Below are 27,006 nucleotides of genomic sequence, written 5' to 3'. Positions count from 1 at the left end.
TTTTTCTTTCTTAATAAATTTCATTGTCTATATTTAAGACATACAGCCTATGTCTTAAATACATAATATAAATAATAAAAAGTTCACTATAGTGAGACAAATAAGCATATACATAGTTACTGTTTTTTTTTTTTAATTTGCTTTTGTGGCCCAAAATAAAATATACTCATTTAAGGGGTAGAGAAGTAACCTAGGATATGAAAGGCCCTGGATTCAATCCCCATCATCATAAAAAAATATTCATTGATCATGAAGCTCATATGCAGTATAATTTTATTTCTTAGAGTCCTCATGCTGTACATTGGATCTCTACACTTGCTAATCCTACATCTCTGATAATTTATATCCTGTGATCCATACCTCTCTATTTCCTCTCCCCTGTTTTGGTCTCTATCTTCTTATATTTGAACACTTTTTGGTTCCACATTATAAGTGAGATCATTCAATATTTTTCTTTGTCTGACTCTTTTCACTTAACATAATGTCATCCAGTTTCATTCATGTTGTGACAAGTAATAAGAACTCATTCTTTTTTAGGGATGAATGACATTCTGTTATACACATATATCACAGTTTCTTTAGTCATTCTCCCTTTTATTGACACTTAAGTTGCTTCCATATCTTTTTTTTAAAGAGAGAGAGAGAATTTTAATATTTATTTTTTAGTTCTTGGCGGACACATCTTTGTTTGTATGTGGTGCTGAGGATCAAACCCGGGCCGCACGCATGCCAGGCGAGCGTGCTACCGCTTGAGCCACATCCCCAGCCCTGCTTCCATATCTTGATCTTACTGTATAATGCTGCAATGAAGATGTGAGTGTGGGTATCCTTATAAGATGATAATTTTATTTCCTCTGTGTATGTGCCCAAAGGAGGAATTCCTGGTATGTTAACTAGATTTTCATCACTGTGACCAAAATACCTGACAAAAACAACCTGAAGGAGGCAAAGTTGATTTTGGTTCATAGTTTCAGAGGTTTCAGTCCATGGTTGATTGGCAACATTGCTGTGGGCCTAAGGTGAGGCAGAACATCATGATGGAAGTGTTACCGCTGTTGACTTGACGGTGACGAGTCCTTGCTTCCCCAATGTTGAAGTATAACACCACAGAAGCATGCCGAGGCAAGGTCAGAGTGGAAAGTAGAGGCTTTATTAAAGGACAGCAGAAAAGACTTCTCCCAGAGGAAGAAGGGGACCCAAGAGGAATCTGTGGAAGCACAGTTGTCTCCCCTTTTTATAGCTAAGGTCTTCTTGCATTCCTGTCATATTCCTGTCCTTTGTTCTGTTAAGGGTGGGGCACAGGTGGGCCAAAGGAGTAATCTGGGCAGGAAGGACTTTTGGGTCAGCATCTTCAAGTTTGCTGGGAGCTGTTTCATTAACACTTCTTTGGGATAGGCTCTGGGCCTTGGAGACATTAACATTCCAAGAGTTGTTCTGCTTTTCCCGGACTTCATTCTCAACATGGCCTCCATTTTGGATTCTACTCGATATTAGAATCAATTTACCTAACTACACTGACTACATGTCTTTAAATCTGGCTTCATAAGGGCATAGCAGATGAAAGGTGCTCATCCCATGGAAGCCAAGAAGCAGAGAAGAGACAGAAACAGAAGAACATAAATGCTTCTAAATGTTTCCAGAGCACACCCCCAGTGATCTACTTCCTCTAACTAGGCCCCACCTCTAAGTATTGCATTCAACCATGAATGGATTAATCCACTGATAAGGTCAGAACCCTCATGATTCAATCCTTTCCTCTAACACCTACCTTGAAACATGAGATTTGGGGGGAGATTGTAGATCCAAACCATAACAGCTGGGCCACATGGTAGATCTAGTTTTAATTGCTTTAGAAACCTCCATTTTGTTTTCCAAAATGGTTGTACCTGGAGGGAAAGAGAGGAACAAGAGAGAGACGGGTAAGCAACAAATTAAAGACAGAGACCAGGCAGATATACACACAAGAGTTTATGTGTCAGAGCTGACAAATAAAGGCCATCTCTCCATAGGAGAGAGAGGAAAAACAGACTTGAGTTCTGGGACTTTTATGGGGGAGGCTCAGGAATTGCCTAATGGGCAATTAAGGGTTGGGTTGGTATGAGGGAGTGGTGAGCCTTCCGCAGAAAGGCCCTTGGGCAGGAAAGCAGAACTTTTTCCTTAAAATGATGGCTGTCACTTAAGATGGCTCTCTAGATGCTAAGCAAGGACCTTATATTCCCCCCTTTTTTTATTGGGTCCCTTAGGGAACAGGGACATAGGTCAATCTTCTATAACTGCTTCCTGTTGGGAAGGGGCAGCATTTGAATAGGGGTGCCAGATGTCATTGGAACAATGGCAGAGGTTGAGTGGTGGTGGAATGCTGTCCCTGGTACCCCAGTTTTGGTCAGGGATTGGTATTCCTGTAAAAAAAAAACTGGTTTATAGTTTGATTGGAGATTTTTTGGATCTGGTTTTGAACCAATCTAATGACAGAGGGGCAAGCATTAGCAGAAAGCCTATGATAAGGGGGGGGGTGGTCAGGAAAGGAAGTGTCCACTGGAGAAGGGGGTTACTTAGCTGCCATCCTTCAGCAGAGGAGAGCTGTTGTTTCCAATGTTCAAGATCCTGTTGGAGTTGTTTTATCTATACCATATTGATTGATATAAAAATAAGCATCTGTTGAGTGTCAGGTGGGGAAGAGTCCATCAGGGGGACTAGCAAAGCAGAGGACCGAAGGTGGAGTAGGCTGTTGAAGGGCAGTGGCCCTTGCCTCAGAGTCTGCCTTGTTGTTACCGAGTGTCACAAAGGAGGTGTCTGTCAGATGGGATTTACAATGTGAGATTCCAATGGCAGAGGGAAGCTTTGAGGCCCTGCCTGACGACTCCCTCCTGAAGGAAGGAGGAACCGTCTGTGAACCATGTGCATATTGCCTGGAGCAGGGGCCTTCCTGTGTGGGGGAAGGATGTGGAAGAAGCTCCTCCAGAGTTTCAGAACATGAATGGGTGAGAGGAGGAGAGGCGGGGAAGAGTCCTGAGGAGCAGGGAGGAGAGTAGCAGGGTTTAAAGAGTAAGACTGGATCTTCCACCAGGGAAACCTGCAGAGATCAAAGGTGACGGGGGGGGGGGGGGGGGGGGGGGGAAGGAATGTAAGCCCATGTAGATGAGGAGATCCTTTAGGGGAGCCAGGATGGTGAATGGGACCCCAAGGGTGAGTTTCTTTGACTTGTTAACGAGTCCAGAGGCTGAGGCCAACATTCACAGGCAAGGGGCCCATCACGAAACAGTAGGGTCAAGACCCTTCAATAGATAAGCCACATGGGGCAAAGGTTGGCCCCAGCATGTGTCCGAGGACCCCTAGAGCAAATCCCTGTTTCTCAGCAACCTAAAGGTGAAATGGGCGTGTGAGCTCAGGGAGATGGAGAGAGGGCCCTGGAGGAGGGCCTGCTGGAGCCTGGTGAGGGGCTTTGTAACAGAGTGCAATAGGGGTTCAGAGAGTGGGCCCCGGGCCGCATCATATACAGGCTTAGCCAATATGGAGTAGTTAGGAATCCACGCTCTGAGGAATCCTGCCATACCCAGAAAGGAGAGAATGTCTTCCTTAGTAGAGGGCGTTGGTATATTAGTGATAAGGCTCTTTCTATCAACCGTCATGGCTGTGTGTGTAGGGATCAGGAGGAGGCCTAGGTCTGTCACCATGGCCAAGGAGAGCTGTATCTTGGATGGAGAAACCCTATAAGCACAGGCAGAAGGGGAGTGAAGAAGTTTACAGGTGTCCTGATGGCTGACCTCAAGGCAGGGACTGCAAAGAAGGAGGTCATCAACATGCTGTGGCACCACAGGCTGAGTGAGGTGCAGGGACACTAGGTCCTTAGCCAAGGCTTGTCTGAAGACATGAGGGCTGTCTCAGAACCCTTGGGGGAGCAGTGTCCACGTCAGCTGAGTGGAGTTATGAGACTCAGGGTCTGCCCACGTAAAGGCGAAAAAGTCTTGAGAGTCAGAATGGAGGGGATAGAGAAGAAGGCATCGTTCAGGTCTAGTACTGAGCAGTAGGAGGTCCTGGAAGGAGTGGAGGAGAGAAGGTTACCACGGGACGGATAGGGACGACTGCAGAGTTGATGGAACGGAGCTCTTGGGCCCAGTGGTAGGAACCAGTAGGCTTTTTTACTGCCAAGATGGGGTGTTTAAGGGGAATGAGTAGGTCTAAGGAATCCTTTTCACCAGAGGTCTTGAATGATAGGCCTAAGAGTTTTTGTCAGAAGAGCAGATATTGTGATTGGGCCAGAAAATGGAGAGGTTTTTGACACCTCAAAAACCTCTGAATGGGCTCGTGGTGTGAGGTGATAGCAGGACTTGAAATGTCCCAGACAGTAGGGTCCACCTTGGACGGGGGTTGTGGGAAGGCACTGGCAGACAGAATAGGGGATGGTCTTAAGGTCAGGGTGAGGGTCAGGGGAGCAGCTGGCGAGTCTGGATGGAAGCAAATAGGAGGGTAGAAGGAAAGCATAGCCCCAACTTTGTGAGGATGTCCCTTCCCATAAGGGGAACAGGGCACCGTGGAGTGACCAAAAAGGAGTGAGTAAAAATTAGAGAGGCAAAGGCGTAAACAAGGCTAGGTGTCTGTAGGGTTGGTAAGGTGTACACTCTACCTCAAAAATAGAGGTCACAGAACGAGTAGTAGCCCCCAGAACTCCTTGAGGACTGAATATGCCGCCTGGTGTCTAGGAGGAAGGAGACAGGCCCACCCGAAATACAGAGTTACCCTGGGTTCCCATGGAGGGATGGTAGTGGTCAGTGATGGGGACCTGGGCCTCGTCGGTCCTCTGCAGCCAGTCCTAAGAGTTGGAAAGGGGAACCAGAAGGGCCAGATGGCTGGGGGCCGCTGTGGGCTCAGGGACAGTCAATAGCCCAGTGTCCCTTCTGATGACATTTAGGACAAGGGTCTGGAGGCTTGGGAGGCTTGGGACATGTACGAGTCCAGTGACCCATCTGACTACACATAAAACAGGGTCTGGGTGGTCCAGAAGGACCCTTCTGTGGGCCAGTGGAACCAGGGACAGATGCTAAGGCCAGACAGATGGCTTGAGCAAGCATCTGATATTTCTGCTTCTGGGCCTTCTCGTCTCTCTTGTTATACACCTTAAAGGTCACTTCCAGAACCTCAGCTTTGGGACTTAGTGGCCCCCTCTCGAGGCACCTTAGTTTGGCCTTTATGTTGGGGAATGCCGCAGTCTTGGCTGGGCACAGAATCACGAGCCACCACACAGCTTTGTAGATTCAAACAGCAATTCTTTATTCCCGAACTCACACCGGCCTCCACACATGTTCTGGGGCAATCCCAGTTCTCCTGCCACCCAATTCACCTCCTCCACGAGGCTTTCCTCCCCAAATGCTCTCTGAATCTCACGAGAACTCCAAGGGAGCTCAGGTAGCAGGAACGCCCTATTTCCAGCAGCAATAATCCTCAACATTGAACTTCCCTAAAACCCAAGGTCTTAAACTGGGAACGCCCTTAACCCAAGGAGCCGGATACTTCCTCAAACTGCAGGATACACCCTAATCCTGGATCCACCCTGGTCATTGAGCAGGGTCACCTTTCTCAAACACACATGCAAGGTCACAGCAAATTTCCAAGGCAAGTCCATTTAACATGGGGTACGCTGGCAAGGAAATTTCGATGCGTCATACGTACTTGGCAATGGCCCTCAGCATCTCCCCCCTTCTGATTAATTAAACAACAAGCAATGTGGCTTAAGGACCGTGCCTGGTAGGTTGTCCAATTCAACATATGGTTCTTACCCGTCATGGGAGAACTGACATTTAGGCGTCAGCTTCCTGTCTTACGTTGAATCCACTGCAATCAGATCAACCCGTCACTGACTACCGGTCCAGCATTCAGCCATGCTTGTGGATAGGCCTATGCACCAGTGGGGGGGTGAGGTTCTTGCCTCACCTCTGTTGGCCCCCAAATTTGGCCTTGGTGCCAGTGGGGGGGTGAGGTTCTTTGCCTCACCTCTGTTGGCCCCCAAATTTTAGACCATCACTAGTAGAAGGGAGGAGGATACAGAAATGCCACGACACCAAGCCAATTGACGGCTCCTTTGGAAAAATTGCATCACTGGTGACACCATCAGCAAAGATATGCCAGCAGTACCACAATTCGCTGCACCAGACGATATTTCACAATGCATGCAACTGATATATAGTCCAGGCAAGTTCTGCAGGCAGTTCAAATCGGAGGAGTCTATCAATATGTCCATTTCCTCCCAAAGTAAATCAAGTCCTTGATTGAGCATAACTTGTTGAGTTATATTCATTGATGCATCAGTTTATACAATTTACTGTGATAGCTATCATAGAAGCTGTAGTTTGGTTTTATCTCAGTCTTCACCAGCACTGGGATGGAGATGGGAATTCTGGCAATGACGCTAAAGAGACATTATCCTGAACAGAATTATTAAATATAATGAAAAGGAAAGGTGAAAGTAAACAAACAGATCTGTTAACCTCCTTTAAAAACAATCCTTAACAGCTGTTTACCTAATTTAAATTAGTAAGCAAACAGATCTGTTAACCACCTTTAAAAACAATCATTAACAGCTGTTTACCTAATTTAAATTAAACCATTTAAATCACGTGAATAAAAAAAAATTCGGATCCATTTTATCATGAGCGCTCCTCATATATGAAATATGGACATACACACATACAGACATACAACACAAAACAGTGCACACATAACATACAACACATAAGACAATAAAGGCCTTGTAGTTTTACCTAGGTAAAATCTCCATTGCAATGTTTAAAACTCCACAGTCAAAAAATAAAACACAGTCAAAAAATAAAACTGATCAGAAAAACATTAACCTAGGTTTGTATGAGCTCAAAAAATAAAATAGAACTTTACAATGTGGGAAAAATGCAATAATAAAATAGATATTGAAAAAAAAACACCTTGGTTAATCACTGTTGCAGATGTAAGAATAGCCAAGCTGGAGCTCTGGATATCAGCTGTTATGGATTTGAGTCAAATCATCTTTTTCTTCTGTAGAAATTGCTTTAGTTAATCTCTCTGGAATCCAAATCGGCTGCTGTTCTCCCTGTGGAAACACACAAACGGAACCCCGATTCCAGACAATAACTGGATCAGGGCCTTTCCATTGTCCTGTTAGAATATCTTTCCAAAGTACCTTAGGCTTATGTACATTTTTTGGACACATATGCCTTTCTGCAGCACTAAGTCCTGATGAATCCAAATTTAAAAAGTTTAGAGTAAAAAGGGTTATTTTAAGTTTATCTTTGGGGGATATATACCCCTTTCCAATTCCCTCTTTTTGCTTAATAGGTACGTTTTAATAGTTTGATGAGCTCTTTCAACTATGCCTTGTCCCTGTGGATTGTATGGGATTCCTGTTATATGAGTAATGCCAAATGATGAGCAAAATTGTTTAAAAGAGGTAGAAGTATAACCAGGGGCATTATCAGTTTTTAACTGTTTAGGAACACCCACAGTGGCAAAATTTTGTAAGCAATGAGCTATAACATCTTTAGTTTTTTCTCCGGCATGAAGGGAGCCCATCAAAAATCCAGAAGAAGTATCAACTGTAACATGTAAATATTTTAATTTTCCAAATTCTGGCAAGTGTGTGACGTCCATCTGCCAAATATGGTTAGGTATCAGTCCTCTAGGGTTGACTCCAAGATTAACTTGTGGTAGAAAGGTCACACAATTTTGACATTGTTTTATTATATGCCTGGCTTGTTCCTTAGTTATTTTAAAATGCTTTTGTAAAGTATTAGCATTAACATGAAACCTTTTATGAAAATTTGTAGCTTCTTCTAATGTAGAGAAAATATGTACGTCATGTGTAGTTTTATCTGCTAAATCATTGCCCAAACTAAGGGCTCCAGGCAATCCTGTATGTGCCCTGATATGTCCTATAAAGAATGCATCTTTTCTGTCCCAGATTAGACTTTCCTCAGCAGGGGAAACTCTGGGAGGAAAAGTCGATCATTAGTAGTGGTCTCCCATCTGGAGTCTCAGGGTCCAGGTTAGTATATTGTAATAAAGCCTTGGTCAGGCGGTCTAAAAATGTTGAAGGTTTTCATTCTTGGAAGATTTCCTGGAGGCTTTCATAATTGATAGCCTTATGGGCTGCCTTTCTAAGTCCTGCCATGAGGCAAGTAATGAATTGGTTTCTACTAGTTACTCCTCCAGGCGAATTATAATCCCAGTTGGGGTCCCAATCAGGGACTGCCTCAGTGCCAATCGAATGGCAGGGGAGGTCTGATGTACCTCATCAGCATCATTTCTAGCTTGCTCCCAAACTCACCTGCACTCCTCAGGCAGGAGGGTGTTAGACAAGATTGTATAGACATCATGGGAGGTCCAATTATATGATTGAGTCATGTACTGAAACTCTTTGATACATGTGGTGGGACTTGAAGTATAGGACCCAAGCTGCTTTACTATCTGTGAAAACCCTGACAAAGAGAAAGGCTCATGAACCAGGATTACACCATCTACCCCAGCCACCTCACATAGAGGACACAGAGATGTGGGTTGGGCAGTGGCAGCCTGTGAGTGTGTGGCAGGAGGAGAAAAGGGTGGAGGGACCACGGGGACAGTTGCTATGGAGGTTCCATTAGAAAGAGAATTGTGATATAGCAGAAGCTCATCCACTGGGTTGAAGGAGATCCTACCCAGGATCTTCTGTCCCTTTGGAAGCAAGCATAGGGGAGGTGAGAGCTAAGAGGACTTGTGTAGGAGAGCCACAGTTGCAGAGAGAGGGCTCAGAGCATAGAGAGGAGAAGGCCTGAACGTATGATATCTCTTTCCATTTTCCCAAACACTCACAATAGTTGAAAAGATCCCTGGTAATATTGGGATCTAGAGTGCCATCAAGTGGCCATCTAGAGTCCAAAGAACATTGAGGCCAGATCTGATTACACAAGTAGATAAGTTTTGGGGGGCTTAGGTCTGGGGTGAAACAGAGAGAGAGAGACCCCAGGTTAGCCAGGAGGCAGCCTAGGGGACTAAGGGAGGGAATGGATGAGGAGCCGCCCATGGTGAGACATAGGAGGTGAGTTTAGAGGTGAGGCGACCCCAGTCTCCAGTATCACCTAGTCGAGAGGATAGTATGCTCAGGTGATCGTCACCACCACTGGATAAACATTAGGGCAGGAGCCCATAGAGGCACTTAGGTGCCTGGCGGGACTACATAGTAGGGCAGAAGCCTGTAGAGATTAAGCCAAGGCCAAGAGGTCGTCTCACGGGGAGCAACTCCCAATCACCCTTGGTGGTTTTTTCTCAAAACCCAGGACTCAAATAACAGACCACCTGTAGACTTGGTTGAAGCAGGAATCAGACATAGCTGTGAAAGCTGTGGCTGGGGGCGCCCCCGACCACATGGTAACCCTGGGCATGATGGACAATCAACTGTCACTTCCCAAGACCCGTAGGTCGTTTAGGTCAACTGGAGACAGGGGTCTTACCTGAAATGTCCTGTGGTGGGTGCAGAGAAGGTGTTCAGCAGAATGGAGGGCCTAGTCCCACAATGGAATCTGGATCAAGGCCTGGGGATGCTCAGTGACCCTTGAAGAGGAGAGTGGACACACTAGGGAACCCCATCCCAGGTTTTGGTACCAAAATGAAGGGAAAGCGAGGAACAAGAGACAGGTAAGTGAAAAATGAAAGATGGAGACCAGGCAGATATACACACAAGAGTTTATTTGTCAGAGCTGACAAATAAAGGCCACCTCTCTATAGGGGAGAGAGGCAAAACAGGCTTGGGTTCTGGGATTTATAGAGCAGGCTCAGGAATAAGAGCCAGGCAGGTGGGTGGTTAATGTGGGTGGTTAGGGGTTGGGTTGGTATGAGGGAGTGGCGAGCCTTTCTCAGAAACGCCCTTGGGTGGGAAAGTGAAACTTTTTCCTTAAAATGGCATCTGTCACTTAAGATGGCCAAGCAGATGCTAAGCAAGGACCTTAGAGTCCCCCAAAAGGTCATGTGTGAGTCAATACAAGAAAGTTTAGAGATGAAATAATTAGTTTATAGGAGGTTTGATCTAATCAGTGAATTAATACCCTTATAGAGATTAACTGAGTAATAACTGAAGGCCAGTAGTGTGTGGCTGGAGAAGGTGGGGCATTGAGGGTGTTACTTTGGGTATATATTTTGTATCTGACAAATGGAGACTCTCCCCCACCCCCCGCTTTCCCTCTCTCCCTCTCCTGGTCTTTCCCTCTCCGTGGTGCCATCTCCCCAGCTGCTTTTCTTCTGCCATAATGTTCTGCCTCATTTTGAGTCCTGAAGAATGGAGCTGGCTGGATGTGGGCTGAGACCTCTGAAATTATGAACCTCCCAAATATATTCCAAGACAAGCATAAAGTAAAAGAATTCATGACTACTAAGCTGGCACTAGAGAAAATACTTAAAGAAATAATACATACAGAAGAAATCAAAATCAAACCCTAGAGTTCACAAATGGACAAATCTCATTTGAACAGTATTTAAGCAAATAAAAAACAGAAGCAAATCAAACATCAGAAATAAATCAAAATGGCAGAAATTAATAAATATCTCTCTATATAATAACACTGAGTGCAGACAGAATCAACTCTCCAATTAAAAGCCAGGGCTAGGGTTGTGGCTCAGGTGGTAGAGTGCTTGCCTATCATGCATGAGGCACTAGGTTCAATCCCCAGCACCACATAAAAATTGAACAAATAAAATAAAGGTATGGTGTCCACCAACAACTAAAAAAATATTTTAAAAAAATAATAAGCCAACATAACAGGTTAAAACTCAAGACCCAACTATATGTTGTTTACAAGAGACTCGCCTTACAAGCAAAGACAGTCACACATTGAAAATGAAAGGATGAAAATTTATATACCATGCAAATGGAGCCAAAAATATCAGTAATAGCTACTCTCATATCTGACAAAGCAGACTTCAAGCCAAAATTAATCAGAAGAGACAGAAAAGATAATTTCATATTGGTAGAGGGAACAACCCAACAAGAAAATATTATGATAGTAAATATTTAAGCCCAAAATATTGGCTCACTAATTACATAAAACAGACATAATTCAAAGACTCAAATATATCCTAGTACAATAATACTGGGTAATTTCAACACACCTCTGTCACCAATAGATAGGTCATCCAGACATAAATTCAGTAAAGATTCTTCAGACCTAAAAAATATTATAAATCAAATGAACTTAACAGGAATCTATGGAATATTTCATTCAACAACAGCCAAATAAACTTTCTTTTCAGCTGCTCATGGAACCTTCTCCAAAATACATCATATTTCAGGCCAAAAAGCATCTCTTAACATATACAAAATATTGATATAATTCTGTGTACTTTTTCTTATCATAATGGATGAAATTAGAAATCAACACCACAAAAACCCTACAGAAACTATACAAACACATAGAGAATGAGCAATACACTTTTTAGTGATAAATGGGTGATAGAGGAAATCAAGGGATAAATTTTAAAATATCTTAGAATCAAATGAGAAGAATGATAGAACATACCAGATATGAAGATTATTCTAAGAGAAAACTTTATTGATATGAATGCCTACATAATAAAATCAGAAAGATCCCAAATAGAAAACTTAATATATTACTCAGCATTAAAAGATAATAAAATTATGGCATTTGTAGGTAAATGGATGGAATTGGAGAATATCATGCTAAGCAAAGTAAGCTAACCCAAAAAAAACAAAGGCCAAATGTTCTCTCTGATAAGTGGATGCTGATCCATAATTGGGGGGGTGTGCAGGGGGAAAATGGAGGAACTTTGGGCAAAGGTGAGGAAGGAGAGGAGAGGGGGCATGGGGGCAGGAAAGATGGTGGAATGAGATGGACTTCATTACCTAGGTACATATATGACTGCACATATGGTGTGACACTACATTGTGTACAATCAGAGAAATGAAAAGTTGTGTTGAAATTGTATACAAAGAATCAAAATGCATTCTGTTGTCTTATATACCTAATTAAAATAAACTGATTTTAACAAACTAGTGATGCAACACAAGACCCTTGAGGAACAGAACAAACCAATTCCAAAACCAATAGAAGTAAGGAAATATTATTATCAGAGCTAAAAATCAATGAAATGGAGAATAAAAAAAGATGAATGAAATAAAGAGTTGGTTTCTTGAAAATATGAAAAAGATTTATAAGTTCTTAACCAAAGTAACTAAAAGAAAAAGAAAGAAGACCCAAAATAATAAAATCAGAAATGTAAAAGGAGAAATCACCACAGACATCACAGAAATCCAGAGGATCATTGTGCCTTTTTTGAAAACTTATTGTCTAATAAATTGAAAAGCCTAGAAGAACTTGATATATTTCTAGACACATAAAATCTGCCAAAACTTAATCAAGAGGTAGAAAATGTAAACAGATCAATAATCAGCAATGAAACAAAAGCAGTGATAGAAAGCCTTCCAATAAAGAAAAGTCCAAGATCAGATGGATTCTCAGATGAAATCTACCAGACTTTTAAAGAAGAACTATTGTCAATGTTCCTCAAATTATTCCATGAAATAGAAAGGAATGGAACACTTGGAAATTCATTTTGTGAAGCCAGTATCACCCTAATATCAATAAAGGAAAGAAAACTACACACCAATATTCCTGATGAATATAGATGCAAAAACCCTAGATAAAATATTAGCAAATTGTATTCAACAACATAATAAGAAAATTGTACATCATAACCAGTTGGTTTTATCCCTAGGATGCAAGTATGGTCTAACCTACACAAATCAATAAATGTAATTCATCACATAAAAAGAATTAAGGACAAAAATCACTTAGTTATCTCAATAGATGCAGAGAAAAACTTTAACAAAATCAACACTCATTTATGACAAAACACTGAAGAAACTAGGGATAAATACTCTTTATGATTAAAGATTATATATGGAAAACCCAAAGCCAACCTCATAATAAATGGGGAAAAACTGAAAGCATTTCCTGTAAAATCTGGGACAAGACAAGGATGTCCACTCTCACCACTCCTATTTAATATAGTGCTAGAAATTCTATTCAGAGCAATTAGGCAAGAGAAGGAAATAAAAGGGATAAATAGGAAAGGAATAATTCAAATTATCACTGTTTACAAATGATATGACCCTATACTTAGAAGATCAAAAAAATTCCACCAAAACACTGCTAGAGCTAGTAAACAAATTTGGCAAAGGAGCATCTAACAAAATCAACATACAAAAATCAATATTTTCCTATATGCCAACAATGAATTTGCTGAGGAAGAAATCAGGAAAACAATTCCATTCACAATAGCCTCAAAAACAAACCCTAGGACTAAATCTAACCAAGGAGGTGAAAGACCTCTACAATGAAAACTATAGAACACTGAAGAAAGAAATTGAAGAAGACCTCAGAAGATGAAAAGACCTCCCATGTTCATGGACAGGCAGAATTAATATTGTTAGAATGGCCGTACTACCAAAAGCAATATACAGATTCAACACAAAGCCTATCCAAGGAACAATGACATTCTTCAGATAACTAGGAAAAAAGTCTCCTAAAATTCATTTGGAAGAATAAAAGACCCAGAATAGCCAAAGCAATACTGAGCTAAGACAGCCATGCTGGAGGCATCACAATAACTGACCTTAAGTGATACTAGAGAGCTATAGTAAGAACACTGCATGGTACTGCCATACAAACAGATACATAGACCAGTGGTACAGAACAGAAGACACAGAGACAAACCCACACAGAAACCGTCATCTGATCCTTGACAAAGGTGCCAAGAACATACACTGGAGAAAAGACAGCCTTTTAACAAATGGTGCTGGGAAAACTGGTTAGCCATATGTTGAAGAATGAGACTAGACACTTACCTCTCACCCTGCATAAAAAAATCAACTCAAAATGGATCACAGACCTAGGAATTAGACCACAAACTATGCAACTCCTTGAAGAAAATGTAGCGTCCACAGTCCAGCACAGGCAATGGCTTTCTCAACAGAACCCCCTATAACTCAGGAAATTATGCCAACAGTTAATAAATGGGCGACATCAAATTAAAAAGCTTCCGCACAGCAAAGGAAACAATTAGGGAAAAGAGAGAACCTACAGAATGGGAGTAAGTCTTTGCTAGCTACTCATCTGACAGCAAATTAATATCCAGAATATATAAAGAACTCAAAAAACTTTATACCAAAAATCAAATAACCTAATTAATAAATGGAAGGATGAATTAAACAGACACTTCTCAAAAGACAACATACAAATGGTCAATAAATATACGAAAAAATGTTCAATATCATTAGAAATTACAGAAATGCAAATTGAAACTACACTGAGATTTCATCTCACACCAGTCAGAATGGCAGCCATTGAGGATACAAATAATAATAAATCCTATACTTCTTTAATGGAAAATAATAATAATAATAATAATAATAATAATAATAATAATAATAAATCCTAGAAAGTATGTGGAGAAAAAGGAACCCCTTTACACTGTTGGTTGGATTGTAAGTTAGTACAACCACTATGGAAATCCATATGAATATTTCAAAAGACTAGGCATGGAACCACCATTGGACCCAGCTATGCTATTCCTTGTTATTTATCCTGAAGAATTAAAGTCATCATACTATAGTGATACATGCATATCCATGTTTTTGTAGGCATAATTCACAATGGCCAAACTATAGAACCAGCATAGATGTCCATAAACAAATGAATGGATAAAAAAATTTGGTATATATACACAATGGAGTTTTATTCAGCAATAAGGAAGAATTAAAATATGTCATTTGTAAGAAAATGGATAGAAGTAGAGACCATTATGTTAGGTGTTAAGTAAAATAATTCCAACTCAGAAGGTCAAGGTTCATGTATTTTCTCATATGTGAAAGCTAGAAAGGAGAAAGGAAAATAAAGGTAAGGGGGAATCTCATGAAAATTGACGGGAGATAAGTAGAGGAAAGATATCGGTGGGGGGGAGAAAAGGAGGGAGAGAAGATATACTGTGGAATGATATTATCCAAATTATATTGTTATAATGTGTGCATGTACAAATATGTAACAACAAATTTTACCTTTATGTACACCTATAATGCACCAATAAAAATATGGAAAACATTTAGAAATAAGAAATGGAAAGTTGCATACCCTCAAATATCTCCCCTAAAATGTTTATTAATTACTCTAGGAGATGGAGTTTTATTTTCTTTCCTTTAAGGCTGAGATAGATGTAGTTACTCCCTTCTAAGAGTTTATTGAAAGAGAAAATAGTAACTTTCCAATAGAGAAATTTGACAGTCAAATGATCAAAGATAACTTCACCAGTGATAGACTATGTTGATATTATGTTCCCCTGAAATATGATGAAAAGAGGATTTTCCCTTTGTAATATGTTGAGGGCCACAGCCGAGTCAGGATGACGCATGGCATTTTTGCCAGAAGTAGTGGTTGAGAGGTGACGCCAGCGAGCCATTAAGATGATGACTTTTGAGTTCTCGCAGAGTTCCCGTTGAGTTCCCGTTGAGAACTTGCAGGGATTCCTGAAGAGTTCACATTGGTTGGGGAAGTGCCGGAGGAGGGATTTCCGGTTGGTGGTTCCTGGAGGAGCCGCGTGGCGTTTGGGAGAGTTCCCGGGGAGCGTGTGTGGAGTGTGCTGGTGGAGTTCAGAAATAAAGTTTGTTCCTGCTTCAGTGGCTCATGATTTGTGCCCAGCCAGACTGCGGCAGTAATAGTCTTCCTAAAATTCCATAATCCCAATTTAGTCATGTGAAAAACATTTGACAAAGACAAATTAATGCCTGGTCAGTGCTCTTCAAAAGTGTCAAGAGGCTGAGGGTGTAGCTCAGTTATAGAGCACTTGTCTAGCATGTATGATGTCCTGGGTTCCATCCCCAACATCACAAGAAAAGCACCAAAGTCATGAAAGACCAGGCAAGAACAAGAAACTGACACAGAGAAGACTAAGGAGACATGTCCTTTTTGTTTGTTTTTAGTAGTGCATTGCAGATATACATAACAGTGGAGTTGATTTTGACATAGTCAAACAAGCATGGAATATAATTTGCTCCATTTCAGTCCCTATAATTTCCTCTTTCCCTCCCCTCTTTCTCTCCCTGTTCCCTTTCCTCTACTCTATGGGCCTTTATTCTATTTATATATTGTTTCTTAATTAGTACTTTACATAAAGGTGAAATTTACAGTGGTATATTTATATATGTACACAGAATAGTTTGGTCAATTTCATTCCAGCATTTTTCCCTTTTCTTGTCCCTCCTCTCTTCCCCCTATATCCCTTTCTCCTACTCCACTAATGTCCCTTCTATTTTCATGGGTGAGTCCCTTATTTTGTTCTACTAATGCATATGAAAGAAAGCATTCCATACTTGACTGTCTAAGTCCAGCTTATTTCACATAGCATGATGTTCTCAAGTTCCATCCGTTTATCAGCAAATGCCATAATTTCATTATTTTCATAGATGAGTAGAACTTCATTGTGTATATATACCATGTTTTCTTTATCATTCACCTGTTGATAGACACCTGCCCTGGTTTCACAGCTTAGCTATTGTGAGTTGTGCTGCTATAAACATAGATGGGGCTTATCACTATACTCTTCTGATTTTAGTTCTTTTGGATAAATATCAAGTAGTCAAATAGCTGGGTTGTATGGTTGCTCTATTCCTAATCTAAAAGCCTTTAACAAGCACTCATTCATGTTAAAAACACTGCAGAAACTAGGAATAGAAGGAACTTACCTCAACATTTTATAGGCTATAAATGACAAACCCAAGGCCAAAGTCATACGGAATGGAGCAAAACTGAAGACAATGCCTCTAAAATCTCAAACGGGACAAGGATGTTCACTCTCACCATTCCAAATCAATATAGTTCTTGAAACTGTAGCCAGAGCAACAAGACAAGAGATGGGAATAAAAGGAATACAAATAGGAAAAGAAGTCAAATTATCTGTTTGCTGATGACATGAAGACCCAAAAAGTTCCACCAGAGGACTTGTAGAGCTGACAAAAAATTCAGCAAAAATATCAAGATATAAGATCAACATTCATAAATCAATAACTTTCCTATACTCCAACAGTGAATCTGCTGAGAATGAAATCAGGAAAACTATTTCATTCACAATAACCTCAAAAAATACCTGGGAATTAATATAACCTAGAAGGTGAAAGACCTCTACAATGAAAACTATTAGAATACTGAAGAAAGAAATTGAAGAAGACCTCAGAAGATGGAAAAATCTTCTAAGTTTATGGTTGGACAGAATTAATATCATGAAAATGGCCATGCTACCAAAAGCATTCTACAGATTCAATGCAATCCCTATCAAAATATCAATGATATTCTTCCCAGAATTAGAAAAGAAGTCCTAAAACTTATTTGGAAGAATAAAAGACCCAGAATAACCAAAGCAATTCTAAGCTGAAACAGCAATGATGAAGGCATCACAAAATCTGACTTCAAATTATACTAGAGAGCTACAGTAAAAAAAAAAAAACTGCATGGTACTGACAACAAAATAGATATGAAGACCAACAGAAGGCACAGAGACAAACCTACATACTTAAAGTCATCTGATGCTTGACAAAGGAGCCAAAAATATAGTTGGAGAAAAGATAGACTTTTCAACAAATGATGCTGGGAAAACTGGATATCCATATGTACAAGAATGAATCAATCTCTCTCTATATATTTTTTTCTCTCTCATCCTATACAAAAGTAAACTTGAAGTGAATCTGATACTTGAGAAGACCAGAAATCTTGCAACTGCTAGAAGAAAGCATAGAGATAACACTCCAATAACAAGACCCTAAAGCTCAAGAAATAAAATAAATAATCAATAAGTGGGACAGCCATCAAATTAAAAAGCTTCTTCACAGCAAAGAAAGAATTAAGAGCATAAGAGAGAGCCTGACAGAGAATGGGAGAAAACCTTTGCCAGCTTCTCCTGTGACAAGGAACTAATCTCCAGAAATATAAAGAGCTCAAAAAGATTAATACCAAAAAAAATCCTAATCAATAAGTGGGAAAAAAACTAAACAGAAGAAGAAACATGAATAACCAACAAGTATGTGAAAAAATGTTCAACATTTCTACCCATCAGGGAAATGCAAATCAAAACTGCATTAAGATTTCATCTCACTCCAGTTCAGTGTGGCAATTATTAAGAACACGAATAATAATGAATTCTGGAGAGGATGTGGGGGAAAAGGTATACTCATACATTGTTGATGGAATAGCAAATTAGTTCAACTGCTTTGGAAAGCAGGTTGGAGGTTCCTCAAAAAACTAAGAATGGAACCACCACACAACCCAGCTATCCCACTCCTCAGTATTTATCCAGAAGAACTAAAAATCAGCACACTATACTGATGCAGCTACATCAGTGTTTATAGGAACACAACTCACAATAGCCAAGTTTGGGAACCATCCTAGGTGTCCATCAACAGATGAATAGATAAAGAGAGTGATAGATAGATAGATAGATAGATAGATAGATAGATAGATAGATAGGATATAGATAGACAATGGAGTTTTACTCATCCATAAAAAGAATGAAATTTTCTCATTTGCCAGTAAATGGATGGATCTGGAGAACATCATGATAAGTAAAATAAACCAGACTCAGAAAGTCATGGATCAAATGTTTTCTCTCATATGGGGAAGCTAGAGCAAAATAAGGGGGGAAAGGAGATCAGATATCATAAAAATAGAGGGAAGGTCACTAGAGTCAAAAGGAGACAGGGGGAGGGAAAAGGGACAGAAAATCAGAAGAAATGCAAATTAAATGTGATACAATTATGCCATGTGCATGTATAAATATACCACAGCTAATTCATATATATAATTCCTTTTTATGTATATTCATATATATGTATATATTTGTATTTATCCAATTAATAATAAACAAATTAGTAGAAGTAAGACTAGTAGAGTAGAGGAAGGAGAATAGGGAGAAGGAGAAGGGAGAAAAGGGGAGGAACTGGAGCCTGAAATGGAGTAAATTATATCCCATGCATGTATGATTATGTAAAAACAAACCCAACTATCATGTACAATAATACAAGCAAAAAGTATATTTGTAGGGGCTGAAGTTGGGACTCAGTGGTAGAGCACTTGCCTAGCATGTGTGAGGTACTGGGTTTTATTCTCAGCACCACATATAAATAAATGAATAAATAAAGATCCATCAACATATATTTATATTATTTATCTAAAAGTATATATATATATATGTATGTATGACAGTGGAACTGCAAATTAATAGAGCTTAATTTTTAAATTGAGTTAACTAGAGTGAGATTCAGATTGTGAATGATCTTGCTGGTGAAGATCACAACAGACCATAGGATTGTGGAGTTGGTATGACCCCTCTCTACTTGGTAATTCATTTCTGGAAGATCAGCCTGAAGTTTACCTTTTCAGTTTTCTCTATGATCATATGAGCTTACTTAATATCACTCTCAATAAAACTTCTTTTTTCCCAAAGTAGCTAAAATACATATTTTTTCCTCTGCAACTAAACGCAATCAGAAATTATGGTTCTTTACTTTCCTATTTTTCTTTAGTTACTTCACTACCATGATTGAAATGTGTTGTGTTACTCATGGTTTCCTCTGCAAAGTGGGTTTGGGTTACCAATTTTCAATTCTTCATGATTGCTTTTAAATTTTTATAGATGATTCTACATTCATTTGTGTGTTCCATATTTTTTTTCAAAACAAAATAGAAAATATAAGGTTTCTGGCCATAACCCCTGATATTTCTTTTGCTTCATTACTCTCATTCTCCTTGTCCTTTGTTCTCATCTAGATATCTTTTTGAAACTGACAACATGATTGCTGTAACCCTAGACTTTGAATCACAAGTCTTCAACCCCAAATCAATCTGACTATATTACCATATGTTCTCTCATTCTTGCTCATGAGAGGTTGACACAGTGAAAAATTTGAAGCCTCCAATCTAATGTGAATATTCCATGCTGCCTTCACTACACTCAGTACTTTTTCTCTCCTGTGCCCAGGCAGTGTGAATAGATGGCCCACTTAGAAGCAGTTCCTTGTATTTGTATATTACATTCCCACTTACAAATCAAATACCCAGAAGTCTAACAGTATGTTTGCATGCTATAAGGGGATATTTATTGCCTAACAACAGAGTAGACAACTGAAAAGATTCACAATCATCCAGCGCCCATGCTATACAGAGCCACCAGCTCTGTCCACATCCCAGAATGGTGGGATCGGCTACATAGTTGGAGTTTTCATTCATGGACATATGTGTCTACCACAGGTAAAGCTACCAGCCTCTTTGCTCAAACCCAAGCATGGCCTAACCCTCTGTAGTAGATTGCAATGTTTTTCCCAGTTCTGTGTGTGTGTGTGTGTGTGTGTGTGTGTGTGTGTGTGTGTGGTTGGAAATAAACCAAGGGGTGCTCTGCCACTGAGCTACATCCTCAGCCCTTTTTATTTTGAGATAGGATCTCATTAAATTGCCCAGGCTGGCCTCAAACTTGTGACCCTCCTTCCTCAACCTCCTGAGTTAGTAGTATTACAGGAGTGCACCACCATACCCACTTTTCCCCAATGTTAATCATCCCTTTCACTCATGTCCGTAGTCACATGACTTTGAAGTTCCTCCCTCTAGTGTCAGGAAATATACTTCTATATACCACTTGAGCTTGACTGTGTAGCTACTAGAATTTGGGAAAAGTAACAACATGCTAATTTTATTCCATCATCATGAAAAGAATATGTCCAATTTCCAGATTACCTTCTGGTCCTAGACGAATGAGAGAGTCATGAAGTAGGGCTATTCTAGCTGTGCAATATTATATAGTGTGGGTTTACTGTCACTTGTGATTTATTTACACATTGCTTTATTGATGGGAACTTAAGGCTTTCACTCAAAATTCCCACAAGTCCAAAGAGTGCTTTAACAAGCAGTTTTGCACAAACATATTACATCCACATATAAGCATTTCTGTGGTGTTGAAGGCATGATAAACATGCAATGCCAAAACATTTTTTCCTATTTTCCTGGAATTCATGACTAATTTCCCAGCCATGAAAAAGAGAGTCCTCAAAACACCTCCATTACTAAATTAAAAGGATATCCCATTCAGTGCCAATACCCTCTATATGGGCCTCCTCATAAAAAGGACAAAGGTGGTAGAGTTGCCTTTGGGGAGAAATCACTCAATCTTCCCAAGATTCTCCCTTGTTGAGAATGGTACAAGGACAAGTACTTCAAGTATACAGTCTATGAGAGTCTGAAAAAGCAAAGATTGATATCTTGTTCCAAGTTGGATATTTTCAAAGCTACGGGGTTTGCAGATCTGCCAGAGTACTCTCAAAATAGCAAATGCAGAGGGTAAAGTCACTGGCAATTGAGGGTCACCTCCCCAGCCAAATAGGTCATCCAAACGTTTGGTCTTTGTTGCTACTGAAATTGTCCCCCGCAAAAAAAGGCTGTGCCAATTTTTATTCTCCCCCTCAACTGTATCTCCCCAAACCCTCATCAACACTATTATTATCATTTTTGTTAACACGCTAAATAGAAAATGATATTTTTGCTGTTGCTTAAGTGTGAATGTTCACTTCATTTTTTTACTGGGTTGGGTGCTTGTGTCCTTGTCACCAATTTTTACTGGAGTACTTTATCTTCTATCTTAATGATTTGCTAAGAGATTTATATATTTATGTACAGACTATTGATTATTTTTCTGTTATATACTTGCAAACTTTGCTCCTCATATGGAGCTTGCATTTTCTTTTTATATACAGCAGTTTATACTTTATGTCACTGAATCCTTGTTCTTAGGCCAGGCATGGTGACACACACCTGTGATCCCAGTGTCTCAGGAAGCTGAGGCAGGAGGATTGCAGGTTTAAAGCCAGCCTCTATGACTTGGCAAGGCCCTGAGCAACTTAGTGAGACCCTGTATCTAAATAAAATATTTTAAAAAGGGATGGTGTTGCTCAGTGGTTCAGCACCCCTGGGTTCAATTCCAGGTAACAAAAATTTTAAAAAAATAAAAATAAATCCTTGTTCTTGTGTGTTATTCAGATGCTTTGCAAGCCCTTTTTCATTTCGGAAGTGTCACTCAAAGATTCAAAGTTGCTAGGGCAGCTAAAGTCCTTGAGCTATACTATCACCGCTGGGTGATAGTTTGAAAAAGCTAAGATTGATATCTTGTTCCAGCATGCCATTGTGTCCTTGAGGCATCAGGATGTGGCCCTACAAGTTACTCTCCTGAGAGCAGCTTTCACATCTTTATTTCTCAGAGTGTAAATTAAGGGATTTAGCATAGGGGTCACTACTGCATAAAATATAGAGACAATTTATCTCCATCTTGGGACTTTTTGGTTTGGGGTCTCACATAAATATATATTAGTGTCCCAAAGTAGATGGTGACCACGATCAGGTGAGAACCACATGTGGAAAAGTCTTTAAGCCTGGCCTTCTGTGGTTGGATTCTTAAAACATCCCTGAGGATACAAAAGTAAGATATAAGAATAAAAATTAAAGGTACTGGCATTGAAATGACAGCACATGCCATCATCATAATCTCTAGGGAAATGGTATTAGAACAGAGCAATTTAAAGATGGCTTGGACTTCACAGGAGAAGTGATTGACTGCATTATGCCCACAGAAACTGACAGGAAACAGCAAAATAGGTATAATAGTGATCAGGAGGGCTGTTATCCAGGAAACCAAAGCCATTAAAATACACACTCAAGGAGACATGACTAGGTTATACCTGAGTGGGTCTGAAATAGCCACAAATTGGTTGTAAGCCATAATGGCAAGAAGGGAAACACTCAGCCAGTGCCAAGAAGGCTTGGATAGAAAGCTGGGCAAAACAAAAGCTGTAGGAGATGGTGGGGAAGTTCTGCAATGAGTTTACCATGATCAGAGGCATAGCACTGATGGAGAACAGAAGATCCAGCACAGACAAGTTACCAGGAAGAAATACATTGGGTTATGCAGCTGAGAGTTGACTCCAACCAAGAAAATGATCATACTGTTTCCTGCCAAAGTTACTATGTAGAGAAACATCAGTGCCCAAAAGAGAACACTCTGGGATGCTGGGTGCCTGGACAGTCCCATGAGAATGAATTCAGTCACTTTGGTGTGGTTTCCAATTTCCTGGTAATTCATTTCCTCTATCCACAGCTATAGGACGGGAGGAAAAAGCATAGGAATCAACTCTTTGTAAACTACCAAATTGAATAAAGCACATCAACCCTTGACACAAGCTCATTTCTGAGATTTTCAGCCCTTAAGCCTCCAGCAGCTTTAGTAGACCACCCCCAATCCTCCATCAAAAAGAATACAGTAGTCAAGGAAGAAAGACCGGAGGTTATAGCAAGTTTTGTGGCCAACAAGCCTCCTATGTGCTTCCACACCAAGTTAAATGAGACCTGATCACAGATAGAAAGGGACTGCCTCATCATTCAAGGACAGAAGGATAACAGTATAGTGGCACTGAGTCAAAAAGAGAGAAGGAGAAACAGACAGTTGGAAGGTCAGGATATTTAGGGGAGGGATCCTTTGCTCACCTTCCTTCAAAAAAAAATTGGAAAACTACTCACATACACACAGGCATTTTTAAACTAGTATCTGAAATTTGTCATGTTTAAATACTTGAAAAGATATGATTTCCTCTCACTGTGAATATTCATAATTTAAAACTACCCCTTCATGGATATTCCTTGGAAAGACTTTAGCAGTATGCATACCTGGGTTTGAAGAGTGGGCACTAAGAACATATATTCTGTCAAAGGCCACTGAAAGGGCTTGTTCCATAGGGAGCTCCTGGTGAAAAGGCTGCTGCCATGTCCTTCATCCCAGAATAGGATACTCATTTTGGAAGGTGGTCACTTCTTGTTGCCATTAGGGCCAATGCTAACTTCATGCATGTATGCTTGAGTGAAAATACTGACCCTCCTCTTCCAGGGACTCCATCTGGAGGTCTAACAGAAGTGGCTTCTTTGCATTCAAAGAACCCTGCAATATTGAGGTATTGTCAATACTATTCCCAAGGAAAAGGTACCAACAAGGTCTTCACCAAGAACTCCATGGGTTGCATGTATTTCCAAAAATGTCATTCTAGCACCTCCCCGCCAGGTGTAAGATGAAATCATCAACAAATTATATCTGTGAGATGGCCTGAGCAGGTGACTTAAACCAACCCAAACACTCAGTGACAGTGGGGAGAAATTCAGACCAAGAGTCCCTTCCTGCTCTTGGCACCAAAATTTATTTTATCAAGATTAATTCTCCTTTAGGATGAGCATGATGAGCTTTTTGTAAACAACTGTCAAATCGTCAATGCTTGCCCAAATTCAATGATTCTTTGGACAACCACAAAGTGTTCACTTACCTAAAGTGTTAACTTCCAGTTCTCCTGGAGGGTGGGAAGAACTGTGGTCTCTGTTCAGAAAATGGTTTCCTTTGGACAGAGGCCAACAGACCCATCATTGGTGATGTTAAGGACCTAAGACCTGTATACGTCAATAGTTAATAAATTATTTCTAATTGCTTCTTCAGAGATAAGATGCTTCTCTCCTATTTCTGTAAAAGCAAGCAGTGAGCTAGGAAATGAGTATGTGGACAGAGATGAATATTTCTTTTTTCCCAAGGGGTGAGCTAAAATTCACTCTCTTTCCATAACTATCAATGTTTCCCAACAACTTGGTCCCCAGATTCTGAGTTCCTCATGGGATAGGCACAAGAGACATCTCTCTAGTCAAAAGTTTTCCAAGGATATCAGAGGCTTAGGGGATACCAACAAAGTCATCTAAATCTGAGTTAATCTGTAGCCCTCCCTTGCAACCCCATTGCCTACAGTTCAGAGTTGTAGCAAAGCCAAAGTAAGTAATATTAAAGTCCAATCCTCTTGCTAGAGATAAACAAAAGCCAAGTGTATCTGGCACATCTCCTGCTAGACTCACACTCTAGAAAGAGAGACTCTTCCTAATCACATGTCTCACAAAGTGGCTCTGGAAAGTAATCACAACAGTCCAATCTTGAGGAAAGGAAAGTTGGCTTGTGAGGCAATGTTGATGGCTTATTAAGCAGACAAAGACTTGGGAAACAGAAAAGAATCTTGGCAAGAAAGCCTCAGGAGAAACAATTAGAAGTTTATGCCAACTATAATACTGAAGTTGTGAGTAGCCTCTGTGGGCAGCCACAGTAAATGTGGTCCCTGGTGAAGCAAACAAACTGACTCTTTGAGCCAAAGAATTATAACAAATAACAAGTTCATGCTGCAATGTCACAGCCCAATGCAAGGGCTTTCTCCACTCCTTGTCCAAAGTTATATCTTAGGAGTACTCTTTAGACTCCTTCAGGAACCAGTGATTCTTATCCAGACACCAATATCAGACACACTGCCATTATTTATTCTGCATATCTTCTATGTCAGGGTCTGTGCTGGCTGCTGGGAGGGAGGCAAAGTCAACAAGAGTTCACAGACTAATAAGAAACTAGACACAGATATATAAAGCAGACATTAAGAATTAAGCATTAGGGCTGGGGATGTGGCTCAAGCGGTAGCGCGCTCACCTGGCATGCGTGCGGCCCGGGTTCGATTCTCAGCACCACATACAAACAAAGATGTTGTGTCCGCCGAGAACTAAAAAAAAATAAATAAATATTAAAATTCTCTCTCTCTCTTTCTCTCCCTCTCTCACTCTCTCTTTTAAAAAAAAAGAATTAAGCATTAAAGTAGGACATGGTAGTGCCTGTAATCTCAGCTCCTGAGGAGTCTGAGGTAGGAGGATCACAAGTTTGAGGCTAGCCTGGCAACATAGCGAGACCTTGTCTCAAAAGAGAGACAGAGAGAATTAAGCCTTAATTAAGGCTTAGGATTAAGAAACATGAAAGGAAAACTGGATGGGCTGGGGCTGGGGCTCAGTGGTAGAATGCTCGCCTAGCACATGTGAGGCCCTGGGTTCGATCCTCAGCACCACATAAAAATAAATAAATGAAGATGTTGTGTCCAACTACAATTAAAAAACATTTAAAAAAGGAAAACTGGAGGCAACACTTGACTGAGGGGTGCAATTGAGCTGCAGCCAAAAAGATCACCAGAGTTCCAACTTCAACTCCACCACTTCCTGGCTGTGTGATTTGGGGTGAACTATGATACTTAATCTGTCTCACCTTTACATTTATCTCTTCGCCCTATTTCATTGTTTATAGGAATAACTAAAAGAATATATGTATAACTAATCCACTAGTACGTGCTATGGTTTCGATATGAGGTGTCCCCCAAAAGCTCATGTATGAGACAATGCAAGAAGGTTCAGAAGAGAAATGATTGGATGATGAGAGTCTCAACCCAATCAGTGAATTAATCCCCAATAGGGATTAACTGGGTGGTAACTGTAGGTGCATAGGGTATGGCTGGAGGAGGTGGGTGTTGGGGTGTGGCTTTAGGGTACATATATTTCATATCTGGAGAGTAGAGAATCTCTTTCCTTCCTGATCACCATGATATGAGCTGTTTCCCTGTCACACTCTTCTACCATAATGTCCTGCCTCACCTTGAGCCCTGAGAAATGGAGCCGGCCGTCTATGGACTAAGAGCTCTGAAACCATGAGGAGCCCTCAAATAAATCTTTTCTCCTCTACAGTTGTGCTGGTCAGGTCCTTTAGTCACAGCAGTGAAAAAGCTGACTAAAACAGCACAAGCATCCATTCAAGAAAAAGCCCAACACTGACCCACTCCCATAAGGGAGGTCTGATCCTATGGCAATTCATACAGGGTTAGTCCATCATTAGCAACAACATGCAGAGTATCAACAGTCTATGCCAGTACAGTTTCTTTGTCTCTCCTTTAGTGCAGTTATTTAGCCCTACCATGTTCCCCATAGATGTTTAATATAAGTAGGTGGAATAAATTCTGGGAAATATGAACTAGATAATTAAATATAAAATGTAAAACATGGAAGAAGCAATAGGGAG

The 27,006-nt window shown here is 40.4% G+C and overlaps 1 pseudogene across 1 annotated transcript; it reads right to left on the bottom strand.

The window, feature by feature from the left end:
* Window positions 1–22,255: 22,255 nt before the first annotated feature.
* On the bottom strand, window positions 22,256–23,193 carry LOC308639576 (olfactory receptor 13H1-like; annotated as a pseudogene). The gene has a single exon. The product of its transcript is annotated as an olfactory receptor 13H1-like (transcript).
* Window positions 23,194–27,006: the final 3,813 nt, after the last annotated feature.

Source organism: Spermophilus citellus, assembly GCF_964194105.1.
Source record: "Spermophilus citellus genome assembly, chromosome: X".
In the NCBI taxonomy this organism is placed as follows: domain Eukaryota; kingdom Metazoa; phylum Chordata; class Mammalia; order Rodentia; family Sciuridae; genus Spermophilus; species Spermophilus citellus.
Note: the sequence above shows the minus strand (reverse complement) of the source record. Positions and strands in the feature narration are given on the sequence as shown.